The sequence below is a fragment of the Ipomoea nil genome, unplaced genomic scaffold (genome assembly GCF_001879475.1).
Source record: "Ipomoea nil cultivar Tokyo-kokei standard unplaced genomic scaffold, Asagao_1.1 scaffold2942, whole genome shotgun sequence".
Lineage (NCBI taxonomy): Eukaryota > Viridiplantae > Streptophyta > Magnoliopsida > Solanales > Convolvulaceae > Ipomoea > Ipomoea nil.
The window spans coordinates 1921346-1938613 of NW_017619370.1; the positions used below are offsets into that span (position 1 = coordinate 1921346).

A 17268-nucleotide genomic window follows, 5' to 3' on the forward strand; every position below is an offset into this window, starting at 1 on the left:
ACATCCAAATTGTACAAAAGAGTACACTGTATGATCTCTAAAACCTTAGAAGCATGCCTTAAGTTGAGATCTCTTAATGTTAGAACAATGCTAACTATATTCTATGACTTCTTTATAAGTTAACTTTAAGCACTATCTCTAACGGCTAAGAGCTTGGAGTTAACACGTCTGTTACTCCCACTCATCAAAAATAGCCAAAAGATACTCAAGTCACATAAGCATTCCAACAACTTAAAGAATAAATCAAAAGTCTAAGTCCTTAAATTTGGAATCTTAATCATACACCATAACTTCCCAAATAATTTCAATGTCCATTTTAAATGAACTGAACATAATGAGTCTTACTTATATGTCTCACAAAATTGTTTTGAGCCTTACAAACCAAAATGGCCCAGGATCAATTTTGAAGAAACTAAAGACCCTATTAATCACTAAAGAATTTATTAAATGACAGTGCACCACAAGTTAAATGCTTTTGTTCTAATAAATTTCATAATAATGTTACAACATTTTCATAAATATGTTGCACAACCAAATGTTCAATAATTTGAACTTATGAATTTATATGAACAAATACAAGATTGATACTTGTGGAATCTTTTGGAATTATTGTTTATCATACAACCCAATTTAGAATGTAAGAATACAATAATTAAATCCAAAAACTTTAGTGGAGTATTGATGAGTACGATTTATATATTTAATTTAGATTTATTTTTTATAATAAATCAGTTTAATTTATTTAATAATCTATTTATTTTGAACTTTATTTTATGTTTTGCACTAATATAATATTAGTTGAATAATTAGGCTTAATCAACAAATTAATAAGTGTTGGGCTTAATTAGTTTATGAAAAAATTAAATAGGCTTAGTAGTTATTTGGCCCACTAAAATGAAGCCCAAATCCTATAAACTAATTATCTTTTCTTTTAGGTGAATTATGTGCGCAAGAAATAAGACCAGAGAACATCTTCAACGGCGTGACTTGTTCTACGATTTCTCCGTGAATTTATGCTACGTACGTAGACAGCAAACGACGACTCCGCTGCGATGAAGACGAACTGCACGCTCCGTTCGTAAACTGCCGTCGACTCTTTCTGTGGCTTCTTCGAATTGTGGTCTGCTGCTGTACGGACAAATTAATTGAATTAGAGGTTGGAGCTTGTTCTACTGATTTTCTATGGTTTCTTAGAAATTAGGAAAATAAAGATTATTTATTTTCTAGGTTCTATGTGGTTGAAGAAATTGTTTTATTTTGTGGATGTTAGGGAAATTAGGGTTATTTTGAGCTGATTAGGGAGCCTGAACTAGTATAAATAGGGATGAATTTTGCAGTATAATATAGTCAGTTTTTTTTTTCAGAATCACTTTATTTTACTGTAAACACTCTCTGCAATGTACTGCTGAGTTCGAATTTTCCAATTCAAGGATTATTGAAGTTTGATTCTACAAGACCAGTGAGATTTATTTAGCTTAATTTTATTCTCTGCACTTTATTATTTATATATCTCCTGTTATCTGAGTTTAAATTATTGCTTGATTAATTGTTGCAAAGGGCCATTGTTCAATTGTCAAGTTATTATATTGCTAATTAGAACTTTGAATCCGTAATTGTTTAAGTGTTCTAAAGGTAGTAGCTAATAACCTAGTTGATTATATATTAGATTTTCAATCTTATGTTATGAAGATATATAGTCTAGTTTAAATGAACCATGCTTTTGAGTTTGTTGGCTAGCATTGGTAATCTCTCTAATTCTTTTAATGTTGTTAGTAAACTAAATCCTAAGAGCCTGTTTAGGATTGTTTATTAGCTAGGGAAGTAATCAAATAGTTTGTTTTGATTATCGACAAAGTAAGGAAAGATAGGTTATTAGAGCTTGTTAATAACCATAACCAATTTGGTAAAGAGTAGAGTAATTTATTTTTGGAAATCAATGATCTGTCTTGTTAGAATTGAATTGATATTATTCCTTGAGTTGGATACTAGTTGATATTGATTATTTAATATTTTGTATTGTTTGCCTTTTTATTGTTGCTATTTAATTTCCAATTCCCATCTCATTCTTTATTGAATCTTTGATTAAAAATAAGTCTGACCAATCTCTGTGGGTACGACCTTACTCATCACTATTGCAAATTATAGGGTAAGTAATTTATTATTTGTTGGTTTCGACACCCATCAAATTTTTGGCGCCGTTGCCGAGGATTGGTGTCAAATAGATTTATTTTTATGTCACGTTATTCTCGTACAGGTCAATTGCAATACGATCCTGAGATCGAGAAGACTGCTAAAAGGTTGAGGAAGGAAACTAAGTTGCGCAAAAATCAAGCCCTTTCATCAACATCCCTTAAGGAAACTAAGTTGCGCAAAAATCAAGCCCTTTCATCAACATCCCTTCAATCAAATACCACAACTGAATCAACTGCCTCTTGTTGCAATCCCGAAGTAGAGCAAGCAATGGCCGAAGAACAAAGGACGTTGCGGGAGCTTTCTGCACCAAATGTTAATCAACAACGACTTTGTATTCAACATCATGCATTAGAGGTTGGTTTTGAATTACGTTCAGGTTTGATTCAATTACTTCCAACTTTTCGTGGACTTGAAAATGAAGATCCACATAAGCACCTAAAGGAGTTCCACGTGGTGTGTTCGAGCTTCAAACCACAAGGAGTAACGGAAGATCAAATCAAACTGCGTGCCTTCCCATTCTCACTAGCCGATAGAGCAAAGGATTGGTTATTTTACCTTCCTCCTAGCACAATAACCACATGGGCGGATATGGTAAGACTATTTCTTGAAAAGTTTTTTCCAGCTTCATGAGCAGCTAGCATTAGAAGAGAAATATGTGGCATTAAGCAAAGAGACGTAGAGACCCTCCACGAATATTGGGAGCGCTTCAAGCAACTGTGTGCAAGTTGCCCCCAACATGGAGGTTCTGAACAACTCCTTATTCAATACTTCTATGAAGGATTGCTGCCCATGGAAAGAAATATGATGGATGCAGCTAGTGGAGGTGCTATAGTGAACAAAACTCCTCGTGAAGCTAGAGATTTAATATCCATCATGGCTGCTAATTCACAACAATTTGGATGTAGACAAGACGCATCTCCAAGAAGAGTGAATGAGGTAAATATTTCTTCCATTGAGAATAAACTATCTCATTTAACTACTCTTGTTCAACAGTTAGATGTAGGAAATATGCAGCAAGTAAAAGCTTGTGGGATATGTGCTGCTACTGGACACCAAACTGACATGTGCCCAACACTTCAATATGATTCGTGTGAGCAAGCTAATGCAATTGGAGGGTTTCCGGGCCAACCACAAAGAAATTATGATCCCTACTCAAATACATATAACCCAGGATGGAGGGATCATCCAAATTTCAGCTACAAGCCGCGTCCACAATTTCCACAGTTTCACCCTAGACAACCAATTCAACAACCTTCATCTTCACAACAATCATCCTCTAATTCAGGTATGTCACTGGAAGATATTGTTAAAACACTTGCTACTAACACACAACAATTTCAGCAAGAAACAAGAACAAGTATTCAACATTTGGAAAGTCAGGTGAGCCAACTAGCATCTACCGTGAGTAGATTGGAGTCTCAAGGTAAATTACCCTCGCAAACTGTTGTAAATCCAAAGCAAAATGCAAGTGCAGTTACCTTGAGAAGTGGAAAAGAACTGCAAGAACCTACTCAAGTGAAAAGCAGACACAACCGAGATGAAGAAAAGGAAAAAGAAGTCCATCCACCCCAAAATGACCAAAAGCTTGTCAAAGAACATCCGGAGGCTGTGGTAATTCCTCCCCCTTTTCCTAGTAGATTGGCAAAATCAAAAAAGGATGAAGAACAAAAAGAAATACTTACACATTTCGAAAGGTTGAGGTAAATATTCCTTTACTTGATGCTATTAAACAAATTCCTCGATATGCTAAATTTCTTAAAGGGTTGTGCACAAATAAAAGAAAATTGAAAGGCAATGAAATGGTAAGCATGGGGGAAAATGTTTCAGCTGTTCTACAAAAGAAGTTGCCTCCTAAATGTAAAGATCCTGGTATGTTTACTATCCCTTGTAAAATTGGAAATGTTAATGTTGAAAGAGCAATGTTAGATCTAGGAGCTTCAATTAATGTGATGCCTTTATCTATTTATTCATCTTTGAATATTGGTTCCTTAAAAGAAACTGGTGTAATTGTTCAACTTGCTGATAGATCTAATGTTTATCCTGTGGGGGTTTTAGAAGATGTTTTAGTGCAAGTTGATGGGTTGATTTTTCCTGCTGATTTTTATGTGTTAGATATGGAAGAAGATAATTCTACTAATTCTTCATTAATCTTATTAGGAAGGCCATTTTTGAAAACATCTAGAACTAAAATTGATGTTCATGATGGTACACTCACAATGGAATTTGATGGTGAACTCATTGAGTTTAACATTTATAATGCTATGAAATATCCTGATGATGTATCGTCTGTTTCTCTAGTAGATGTTGTTGACCCTTTTGTGCAGAAAATTTCTTATTTGACTTATAATAATGCCTTAGAGGTTGCACTAAACTTGAATCTTACCCCTGATGGGTTGAAGAAAATCATGAATAAGTTTTCTTTGGATATTGATTTGCAAGATATTGTTCATGAGTTGGAGTCGCTTAAGCCAATGAAATATAATGCTTATTATATTGAGTTGCCTATATCTGACACAAAACTCCTTCCTTCTGTTGTTCAAGCTCCAAAGATAGAACTGAAACCATTGCCAGATCATTTAAAGTATGCATTCTTAGGGGATGAAGAGACTCTTCCCGTGCTAATCTCCAAAAAACTATCTACATTGGAAGAGGAAAAATTGGTCCGAGTGCTTAGGAAATATAAGCAAGCTATAGGTTGGACTATAGCTGACATTAAGGGATTGAGCCCTTCTACTTGTATGCACCGGATATTGTTAGAAGATGAGTGTAAGCCTTCCAAACAGGCCCAACACCGATTGAACCCACCCATGATGGAAGTGGTTAAAAAATAAATATTGAAACTTCTTGATGCAGGTATAATCTATCCAATCTCAGATAGCAAGTGGGTAAGTCCTGTGCACGTTGTCCCAAAGAAAACAGGTATAACAGTGATAGAAAATGATAATGGTGAGTTGGTGCCCACTCGTATTCAAAATGGGTGGCGAATGTGTGTAGATTACAGAAAATTAAATGCATCAACTAGAAAAGATCATTTCCCACTCCCTTTTATTGATCAAATGCTTGAACGTTTAGCAGATCGTTCCCATTATTGTTGCCTGGATGGTTTTTCAGGCTTTCATCAGATTCCAGTTGCACCTGGAGACCAAGAAAAAACGACCTTCACCTGCCCATTTGGCACCTTTGCATTCCGGTGGATGCCATTTGGTCTTTGCAATGCTCCTGCTACATTTCAAAGGTGTATGGTTAGTATCTTTTCAGATTTTGTAGAGATTTTTATAGAGGTATTCATGGATGACTTTACAGTCTATGGTGATTCTTTTGATGCCTGTTTAGCTAACCTCACAAAAGTGCTTGAACGATGCATTGAAAAGAACCTTATTTTAAATTTTGAAAAATGTCACTTCATGGTTGATCAGGGTATTATTTTGGGTCATGTGGTATCTTCTAAAGGGATTGAAGTGGATAGAGCTAAGGTAGAAGTTATTAAATCTTTGCCTTACCCTGCTAGTGTGCGGGAGGTTCGTTCTTTTCTTGGTCATGCAGGTTTCTACAGGAGATTTATGAAGGATTTTTCAAAGATTAGCAATCCATTGTGCCGATTGTTGCAAAAAGATGTGGCATTTGAGTTCGATGAAGCGTGCAAAGATTCATTTGATACGCTAAAAGATATGTTAACATCTTCACCAATAATTCAGCCACCGAATTGGGATCTTCCATTCGAACTTATGTGTGATGCCAGCAATCATGCAGTTGGCGCTGTACTTGGGCAAAAAGTTGGAAGAGCTTCACATGTTATTTATTATGCTTCGAGAACACTTGATAGTGCACAAAGCAATTATACCACAACAGAAAAAGAACTTTTAGCTATTGTATTTGCTTTAGAAAAATTCTGTTCATACTTGTTTGGTACTAAAGTGATTGTTTATTCTGACCATGCAGCTCTTAAGTATTTGCTTTCAAAGAAAGAAGCTAAGCCCAGGCTCATTCGGTGGATGCTCTTACTACAAGAGTTTAACCTGGAGATACGAGATAAAAAGGTGCAGAAAATTTAGTTGCTGATCATCTTAGTAGGATAATTACAAGTGAAAAACCTTCGCCATTGCAAGATGATTTTCCTGATGAACATCTTTTTTTTCTGTTCAAAAGACGATTCCCTGGTATGCTGATATTGTGAATTACTTAGTTACTAGAACATTACCAATCGATTTATCTAAATTTCAAAAAGATAAAATAAAGAGTGATGCTAAATACTATGTTTGGGATGACCCTTATTTGTGGAAGCATTGTTCTGATCAAATAATCCGAAGGTGTGTATCTCAAGAAGAAATTCCTTCCATTTTGAATTTTTGTCATTCATATGCATGTGGAGGACATTTTGGTCAAAAAAGAACTGCTCGTAAAGTGTTGGAATGTGGTTTATTTTGGCCATCCTTATTCCGTGATTGTTATATGTTTTGCAAAACATGTGCGCAATGTCAAAAAACTGGAAATTTGGGTTATAGGGATCAAATGCCACTTACTCCTATACTTGTTTGTGAAATATTTGACGTTTGGGGTATTGATTTTATGGGTCCTTTTCCTTCTTACAATAATTTTTACATTATTCTTGCTGTGGATTATGTGTCAAAGTGGGTTGAAGCTAAGGCTACCCGGACTGATTGTGCTAAAGTTGTTGTTGAGTTCGTTAAATCTAATATTTTTACCAGGTTTGGGATGCCAAGAGCAATAATAAGCGATCGTGGAACTCATTTTTGCAACAGAGTTGTAACACCCCGTGTTACGGCCTTCAATCCCGGATTAATTATTTAATTAATCCCGTTAATAATAATTAAATATGATTTAATTCGGTTAGGTTTCCCTTTAATTAATTAATAAGGCCCACCATGAACTGTGGGCCCTTGCCTAAATTAGTGCCTTAAGCCTATTAGGAATAAAGAAAGTAAACCTTTTACTATTCAGATTCTGATTAGGAATCCTAGACCTAGTTATCTATTAGGAATAAAGGAAGTAGGTCTTTTACTATTCAGATTATGATTAGGATTCTCTTTAATTAATTAATATGGTCCACTATTGACCATGGAACCCAATCCTTAGTCCCAAAAGGAATAGAATTAGCAAGCCTATAATATTAGTTCCTAATTAGGACTCCTAAATATATAAATAGGGGACTTAAGAGGCACCTAGAACCCCCCACCACAATAAACGACTCACCATCCCAAAAGAGCTCCAAGAATTCCCTTAGAAGAAATCAAGAAAGCAAGAAAGCTTAAAGAAAGACCCTTCATAGCCAAGGAATTAATTAAGGCTAAGAGGTAACCCATGTCTCAACAAAACCTATTTTCATAGCTATGATTCCCCCTTAGGGTTTCCCCCATATTATTGTGTATTGGCGAGATATGACGATTATTATTGATGTTTGATGTGATGATCCCATGAGGGATCTTGATAATCTTGATATTGGGAGATTCTTGATAATTATGGTGTTCTTGGTAATTATATGGAGTTCTTGATGATTATGTGTTGTTCTTGATGATTATGTGATGCTCTTGATGTTTATGTGTTATTCTTACCGAATCTTGCAATTAGAAGACGAACCGTATTCTTGTTGATATAAAAGTGATTAGAACCCTAGGTTGTATCGTATGATCTTATTCTTGGATTATCGGGTGGGGAAATCACATGTTTGGGTGTTGATTATATTTAGAAAAGCATGATAGGTTATGTGCCGTTCGTTTCTTGTATTTGATTCGTTAATTGTCTACGTGTTGTCATTAATTGCGTTGTAAAGTGTCTAAGCATGGTTTCGGGTTCCACAACGGTTCCCGGGGCGTAAAGTGTGTGAAAAGAGTCAGTGGGGGGTAGGGGACCCGCCACCTACCCACGGCCGTGAAACACCGCCCGGCAGCGGGTGGCCGGCGGGCGGGCAGCTGCCCGCCGGCGACCCGCTGCCCGGAACAGTATTATCCGGCGGGTGGCCCCCACCCACCGGCTACCCGCTGGAAATTCATCCCACCCGGGATCCCGGCTTCCCCGTTTGATGTTCCCCCGTTCCCCGTGGTGTCCCAACGGACTCCGTTTATCGTGCCTATGTCTAGTTTGATATTTCGGGTACCGTTCGTAGGTTTATGAGTCTATTATATTGCATGCTAGTTGAATTGGTACCCCATTGACCTAGGTGGTAGAAGCATGAATCCCTTAGGACTATTCTTAGTATGTGATGGATCACGCATAGGTTTTGTTATACGTTTTCTCCCCCTTCCTAATGTGTAATGTGGGTTGCATGTGCTTGCTATGTGTTATGTGTGTGTGTTACCCCAATTCGGTTGCGATCGGATTGGTTATCCTGAGCTGCGGTTCAGAAGCTGGCTGCGGTCAGATTGATACTCTTGGGCTGCGGTCCACCGTTTGGTTGCGATCAAACGTTTCTATACGAGCTGCGGTTCGTCCTCTTTCCTGGCTGCGGTCAGATGACATTCTCTTGGGCTGCGGTCCACTGTTTGGTTGCGATCAAACACTATGATGAGCTGCGGTTCATCGGTCGGTTGCGATCGACCCCTCCGTGTTGCGATACGGGGCAGGGTGCTGCGGGGCCGTGTCAGAGCTATATGCGCTGACCCTCATGTATGGGCATGCGATTGGTCCTGTGGCGCCAACAAAGTGTGTTATGTGTTGTGATGTGGATGAGTTGTGATTAATGAGTGTCTTGAAGGTTGTGACTATGGGTTTTATGTTGGGGACTGTTTACGTTGGGTTGTGGCTATTGTTTATGCTTTGCCCTATCTGCTTTGTCTGTTGTGAACTGCATATGCTTGTTATAACTGTTGCTTGTGCCTGGCCTTATCTGTCGAGTCATTCCCGGTTTTAAAGCTAGAGTTCGTAGGATATATCTTCATGCTCAAAATAGTTTTCGTATATCTATATATATCTCTATATGTATTGTATTTCAACGCGTTGGAGTGGGTTACCAGCATCTCTCGCTGAACAGATATATTTGGCTTTCAGGCACAGAAGATCAAGTCACTGGAGTGCGCTAGAACTTAGAAGTAGATAGTTTCCCTTTTGGCCTGCGTGCCACGTTTACGTATTTACGCTTTGAGGATATTAGTTAGTTAGCCTGTGCACTTGGGTTCTCTAGCCCAGGTGTGGCATAGCACCCCGAACGCTTGTATTTATATCTTGGGATTTAATAAGATTCTACCTTTATTATAAGTTTTAAATGTCTTGAAAATCTGGGGTGTTACAAGAGTGGTGGAAGCATTGATGAAAAAATATGATGTTACTCACGGTGTTTCTACAGGTTACCATCCACAAAGCAATGGACAGGCAGAAATCTCAAACAAAGAAATTAAGTCCATACTAGAGAAGACTGTTAACCCCGAACAGGAAAGATTGGAGTACACGACTTGATGATGCTTTATGGGCTTATCGAACGGCCTACAAAACTCCAATAGTTATGTCTCCTTATCATTTAGTATTTTGGTAAACCGTGTCATCTTCCTGTTGAGTGGGAACACAAGGCTTATTGGGCTGTTAAGCAATGTAACATGAGGATGGATGAATCTGGTGAGTTGAGAAAGTTGCAGCTGCAAGAGCTTGAAGAAATTCGTAATGATGCATACGAAAGCTCTAGAATTTACAAGGAAAAAACAAAAGCATTTCATGATCAAAAGATTTCTAGGAAGAATTTTGTTATTGGTCAGAAAGTTTTACTTTATCATTCTAGATTGAAACTTTTTCTTGGTAAATTGCGTTCTAGATGGGTAGGACCTTTTGTTGTCAGTAATGTTTTTCCTCATGGTGCAGTTGAGATACACAGTTTAGAGACCAGAAAAGTTTTTAAAGTTAATGGACATCATTTAAAGCCATTGTATGAAGGTTTTCAGGCATACAATGTTGAAGAAATTAGTCTGCAGTGCCCAGTTTATGAAGGTTGAAAAGAGATGATCACCAACAAATGACATGCTACTTATGACAAGGGGAATTTGTTCCATTCTTTATTGTTTACGTGCATTAATTTTAAATTCTATTTAACATTTGGGACAATGTTAAGAATAAGTGTGGGGAGGGGATTTAACTATTTTTCATTATTTGATTTTCCCCCCTTCAAAAAAATTAAAAATTTCAAAAAAATATAGTATTTTTATTAGAATTCATAACATAATTGAATAATTGGTCTTGCATATTATGACTATTTAGTTTAGTATTTTGTTTGATATGGTGGTGGCTAAACTAAGCAAGCATGAACCTGTGAGATTTTGAGCCTTAGACTGACACTTCAGTCCAATTGTTTTGTTCTTGTGTGATATCTTCCATGGATTTGTATCTCTAGAACTTGCCTTGATTCTCTTAAAAGCTAATTTGATGCATGCATGATTTTAATATGATTAAGGCCATCTTTGATTTCTAGCCTCACTAGCCAAATAACCTATTCATACCATGATTGATTTATCCTTTGTTAGCCACTTTGAGCCTTTTTAACCGTGTTTTTTGCTATGGAACCACATTATAAGCCTCATACCTGAAATTGATTTCCTTAAACTTGCCTAAAGGACTAGGGGAGCTTTGATTGGGTAAATGCATAAAGAGTGAGTGTGGGGAAAGATGTTTGGCGAAATGTCTATTAGTGGAAATAATGACTTTGTCATTTTATGAGCTTTTTGGTTGGTATTTTTGAAAAGAAGAAAAAAAAGAGAAAAAAATAGTAGAATAAAGAAATTGAAGAGTGCATGGGTGATGAACAAAGTGTATGTTGCTTGTTATTGAAGCAGAAATGAAGGAAAATTATATATAATGATTCTTCAAAAATGAAAAAGAATCAAAAGAAAATGAAAAGAAAAGAAAAAAGAGAAAAAGTGACAGTACAAAAGAGAAAAAGGAAAAAAAAAAAAAGAGAATTATTATTATTTTGTTATTATTATTATTTTTCATGTTGAATAGAGTATGATTTGTTTATGATTTTATGGGGATGTGATTTTTATCAAAACAACAAGAGAGATTTGGTTCACTTGATCTTTATTTTGAATTATTAGTTCATTCAATCATGCTCCTCTAAGTTTTTAAGGCTTTTTGAACTATTTCCTAAATGATTCCTACCCTTTACCCTAGCCCCATTACAACCATGAAAAAGTCCCTATGATTTGATCATGCATGTTATCTTGTAGTGGAGAATGAGAAGATATGCAAGCCTATGGTAGAGCATTTCTATAGGAATTGATTTGAGTGAAATTTATACATGCACCCTTCAAACACTTTTGAGTGATGAGTGATATTTCCGTGAGGGCTTGGTTATTTAGTTTACTCATTATCTAATAAACTGCTAGCTAGTTATTTATAATGTGTTTGAGACCAATGTTCATGAAATGTTATGAGTTTTTATATTTATATTTTTCTTAAATAATGTTTTTGCTTGAGGACAAGCAAATGATTAGTGTGGGGAATTTTGATGAGTACGATTTATATATTTAATTTAGATTATTTTTTATAATAAATCAGTTTAATTTATTTAATAATCTATTTATTTTGAACTTTATTTTATGTTTTGCACTAATATAATATTAGTTGAATAATTAGGCTTAATCAACAAATTAAAAAGTGTTGGGCTTAATTAGTTTATGAAAAAATTAAATAGGCTAAGTAGTTATTTGGCCAACTAAAATGAAGCCCAAATCCTATAAACTAATTATCTTTTCTTTTAGGTGAATTATGTGCGCAAGAAATAAGACCAGAGAACATCTTCAACGGCGTGACTTGTTCTGCGATTTCTCCGTGAATTTATGCTACGTACGTAGAGAGCAAACGACGACTCCGCTGCGATGAAGACGAACTGCACGCTCCGTTCGTAAACTGCCGTCGACTCTTTCTGTGGCTTCTTCGAATTGTGGTCTGCTGCTGTACGGACAAATTAATTGAATTAGAGGTTGGAGCTTGTTCTACTGATTTTCTATGGTTTCTTAGAAATTAAGAAAATAAAGATTATTTATTTTCTAGGTTCTATGTGGTTGAAGAAATTGTTTTATTTTGTGGATGTTAGGGAAATTAGGGTTATTTTGAGCTGATTAGGGAGCCTGAACTAGTATAAATAGGGATGAATTTTGCAGTATAATATAGTCAGTTTTTTTTTTTTCAGAATCACTTTATTTTACTGTAAACACTCTCTGCAATGTACTGCTGAGTTCGAATTTTCCAATTCAAGGATTATTGAAGTTTGATTCTACAAGACCAGTGAGATTTATTTAGCTTAATTTTATTCTCTGCACTTTATTATTTATATATCTCCTGTTATCTGAGTTTAAATTATTGTTTGATTAATTGTTGCAAAGGGCCATTGTTCAATTGTCAAGTTATTATATTGCTAATTAGAACTTTGAATCCGTAATTGTTTAAGTGTTCTAAAGCTAGTAGCAATAACCTAGTTGATTATATATTAGATTTTCAATCTTATGTTATGAAGATATATAGTCTAGTTTAAATGAACCATGCTTTTGAGTTTGTTGGCTAGAATTGGTAATCTCTCTAATTCTTTTAATGTTGTTAGTAAACTAAATCCTAAGAGCCTGTTTAGGATTGTTTATTAGTTAGGGAAGTAATCAAATAGCTTGTTTTGATTATCGACAAAGTAAGGAAAGATAGATTATTAGAGCTTGTTAATAACCATAACCAATTTGGTAAAGAGTAGAGTAATTTATTTTTGGAAATCAATGATCTGTCTTGTTAGAATTGAATTATATTATTCCTTGAGTTGGATACTAGTTGATATTGATTATTTAATATTTTGTATTGTTTGCCTTTTTATTGTTGCTATTTAATTTTCAATTTCCATCTCATTCTTTATTGAATCTTTGATTAAAAATAAGTCTGACCAATCTCTGTGGGTACGACCTTACTCATCACTATTGCAAATTATAGAGTAAGTAATTTATTATTTGTTGGTTTCGACACCCATCAAGTATATTAATGATATTTTTCTAAATGATCACTCCCACTGATTAAGATATTCTTCAGCGAAATTAATAAAGTGAACTTAATAATATACATACTCATAATTGATTTGACCAACTAACAAATGAAGACATAATTCCTCACCATTAGTTGGACATACTAAATAATCAATTTTTTGTTCCAATTAAAGTCCAACTAAATAATGAAGATATGTTTCCCCACCATAGTTGGACATACTAAAAAAACAAAATACGTCTTCCAAAACCAAGTTAGAATTTGGCTCAAAAGATACATTTTAGTATTATTGGAATCCAAAATATGTATATGTCAAATCACGTAACTTACTACAGTTAGTCCGAAGAACCGAGCAAGATTCGTGGATTAATTAATAGAAGTGGCTAAATTTTGGGAAGTGACTGAAAACATGTTTTGCCAATGCAAACCATGAACCTTAGAATTATAATTGAGCTAAATTTATAAATTCTAAGAAATTGTGATAAAATTATCATCTAATGGGTTGAGGGATTTATTGACATAAAACTTGCATGTGGGCTAAAGTTTTAATTCTATTAAATCCAATTAAGAAACCCTTATGATAATATTTTTCACAATTACTAAAGAGCCAGAAGAATCTAGTTACACAAAACTTGCCTGTGGGCTAAAGTTTTACTCAATTAGACCCAACTGAAAAATTTATTTATGATGAAACCATTATCAAATGAGTTGAAGAATCAAATGACATAAAACTTGCGTGTAGGCTAAAGTTTTACTCAATAAGATTCATTACAACCATTATGATAAAAAAAACTTAAGAGATCATGTTTATTTTCTTAATCCCTTTGGGCAAATTAAGAAATATGATCTAAAGTTTACATCATAAAATTAAACTTCATGATAGAATTGGAAATTATTTACAAATAACCATAAAGTAAATAAATTGATTTATTTCTCGTCACTGATAAAACTACTAAACTACATTCCGATACATAATTGTCTGTGGGCAAAATTATGACTGTAGTACAGTATTTCATCCTGATTAATTATACAAATATAACGAAATTGCCTGTGGGCTAAATTTCATCATATTACATACAATTAATCACAAATGATATGTCCAAAACTTTATGTGATCAAAATAAACCGCTTAATATATAATTTTAACAGATTTAGGATGCTGTGGCTACTCCCAAACCAAATTAAAATTATAAGATCACTAGACAATTATCAAATCCTTGCCTAAACTTTATGTGATTAAAACTTAATAATCTGAGGTAGCTGAATATGCTATAGCTATTCCTTAATTAACCAAGATTGAAAACATAAAAGACTTCAGTAAATTAAAGATGCTTTGGCTATTCTTTAACGAACCGAAATAAAATCACATTGGCAAGGAATACTTAAAATTTTGGCAAACAGATTATACCAAATTGTGATGGGAAAATCTAAATATACTCTAAGGAAAGGCGGTTAGAGACAAAGTCTCACTGAAAACCAATTCCTTAAATGGAGTATCAATTTAAGGAGACTCGTAGCTCAAGATGTCCTTAACTCATGGCCATTAAAACTAGTATGTCTCCTCGATTCATATATACTTAATGTATAACTGTTTGGGGTTATGAACCTAAAACTGTAGGGTATACACCAAAAACTGTAGGGTTCACCTATGATTAAAGCTTAAATGGTGAACTAAAAATAGGGGACTAAACGTGTTTAAATTCAGGCACTACCACGACTAAAGTTTATGCATAAGTCCAACTTAAATAGGAACTAATATAATTCCATCTCAAAGTATGCATTGCTAAAGGCATAATAAAATTGCATAATTTAAAACATAATATGATGCCTAGGACGAATATGCATAAAATTAAACATTAAACTCATATATTTCAAATAAATTGCATAACTTAAAGCAATTTACAATATGAGATTTCAAAGTATAAACTTAATAAACTCAAGCTCATGACAAAATGTTTTAATGCATAAAGATCAAATTTATGAGAAATAGCTGAATTTACAAATTCAAACAATATCAAACCAAAAGGATATGCTATCATTTGTAAATCAAAATCTCACAAACTCTAATTGCATAATTAAACTTAATATTATGCATTTAATATGATCGAATGCATAAAATAATCTAAAGAGTATGAACCAACTAAAGAATATGAATTTACACCAAATATTTATATATTCATACTTAACCAAATATGGGCAATCAGATCTAAAATCATAATTCAAAGAACTAAATGAATTATGAAATTAATGGCAAAAGTCAATTGCCTAGAAAATATGTTTTTCCAAAATTACTAAATTGATTCAAAATCATTCTCCATAACTTAGTTAATAATATTATTATTATTAATGACAAAATTACAAATAACCAAAATAGCAATAAATAGCCATAATATTATTATCACATTTTGTAGGAGACTAAATATGAAAAAACAATGGTCAAAATCGCTAACATTTATAAATATTTTCGGATAAAATTTTGAAAACTTAATAACATTTGAAGTCCGAAAAATATTAATGTTAAGAAAATTATTTTCTGTACTAGAATATTGTCACATAAATTTATTTGGAAACAATTTAAGATACATATCTGAATACCATAACAATATTAATGTTATCATTAATTAATTATTAATAGCAATAAGTAACATTATAATCACTATTAACATTAGTAATGACAAACTAAAGTATGGTAATGCACTTTTAATGTTTCCATTTTTCTAAAGATAAAATATGTGACTAGTTCAAATTAGCGGTTAACCGTAACTGTAGCACTAATTATCAATAACAACCATAAAAGATAATTAATGGCTAACCTTAATGATTCAAACGACATCTCCTCATTGCGCTAACAACGATGACGATCCATAAGAGAAGAAGAACTCCAGAATTCTCCCATCTTCACTGTCGGTGTCAGTAGCCTCGATGTAGCGTCCAATGGTACATTTAAAAATTTTATTGGTAGGACTTAATTACCAACATTAATAGTCATGTAAAATGAAGTGGTAATCATACCAATGTACCAAATATAGTAGATTACCATGAAATAGTAATTATTATGAAGAGCTAATAAATGAGATTAGCCCCTAAACTTAATAACAGTAATTAATAATGCCGAATTTAATTTAAAAGTGGCAAAACTGTAATTAAGGGATGCTAAATACTAATCTCAATTTTACCACATAATAATTAATTATGACTATTATGATACTTAGGGAGACTAAAGTTAGGTAATAACCAAATTACCATTATTCTGACAATATACCAACTATATTGCTTTTGTCATAAATTAAAGACTTAATATTATTATTAAGGCCCTGAAAACTATTGATAGATTAAAAATTTAATCAACTTAAACAATAGTTGTAGTTCTTAATGGCCAAAAAAACAATGAAATCCTTAATGTCTTTAAACAGGCCAAGACAATAATTATAGCACTTAATCACTCAAATTAGGCTCATAAACCTCAATGACCCAAGTGAATTATGGCATGGATGAAAATGGTCTAATACTGAAGTAGACTCAAAACTTAATATTATTACCAACGATGAATACCAAAATATGGTAGTTAGTAATAATTAAAACTTAATAAACATGTTACAATTAAAAAAGAGCTACAATTATCATTAAAATATCAATCAAACTGGTGGGATCCATACTTTAATGACCCAAGATAGGTCCCGAATAGCTTGTTCAAAATAGGTTCTAAAGTTCCAGAGACACATAAAACTAAAATGTGATCAAAATTAAGAGGAAACCAAAACAAGCTACCTTAATAGGCCTACATAGCATGCTTTGATTTTGCATATAAATATATTATTAACTATAAATTGTAAAACTTGATACAATTAAATTTGCACCTTAACATTAAATTAAAATTCAAACAGCAAATTTAAAACTTAAGATTTGCCCTAAATTGAATAATAACTTAATAATGAATGAATTCAATTGGATGATTAGTTAGAAGAAATCCAAATATGATGGAGAAAAAACTGAAGTAAGACCCAATAACTTTAGAGGCCTTTTTAAAAAAAATTTGTATATACAAGATCCAGGTCTGGCCGAATGGGCCAGACCTGGCCCATACAATATAACCCATCATCTTCCTCATCTCTAATCAGCAAT

The 17268-nt window shown here is 33.8% G+C and overlaps 1 long non-coding RNA gene across 1 annotated transcript; it reads left to right on the forward strand.

The window, feature by feature from the left end:
* Positions 1–12317: 12317 nt before the first annotated feature.
* Positions 12318–16633, forward strand: LOC109162404. Its single transcript, XR_002051085.1, has 3 exons — positions 12318–12479; positions 12644–12650; positions 16623–16633. It is a non-coding gene; the product is annotated as an uncharacterized LOC109162404 (long non-coding RNA).
* Positions 16634–17268: the final 635 nt, after the last annotated feature.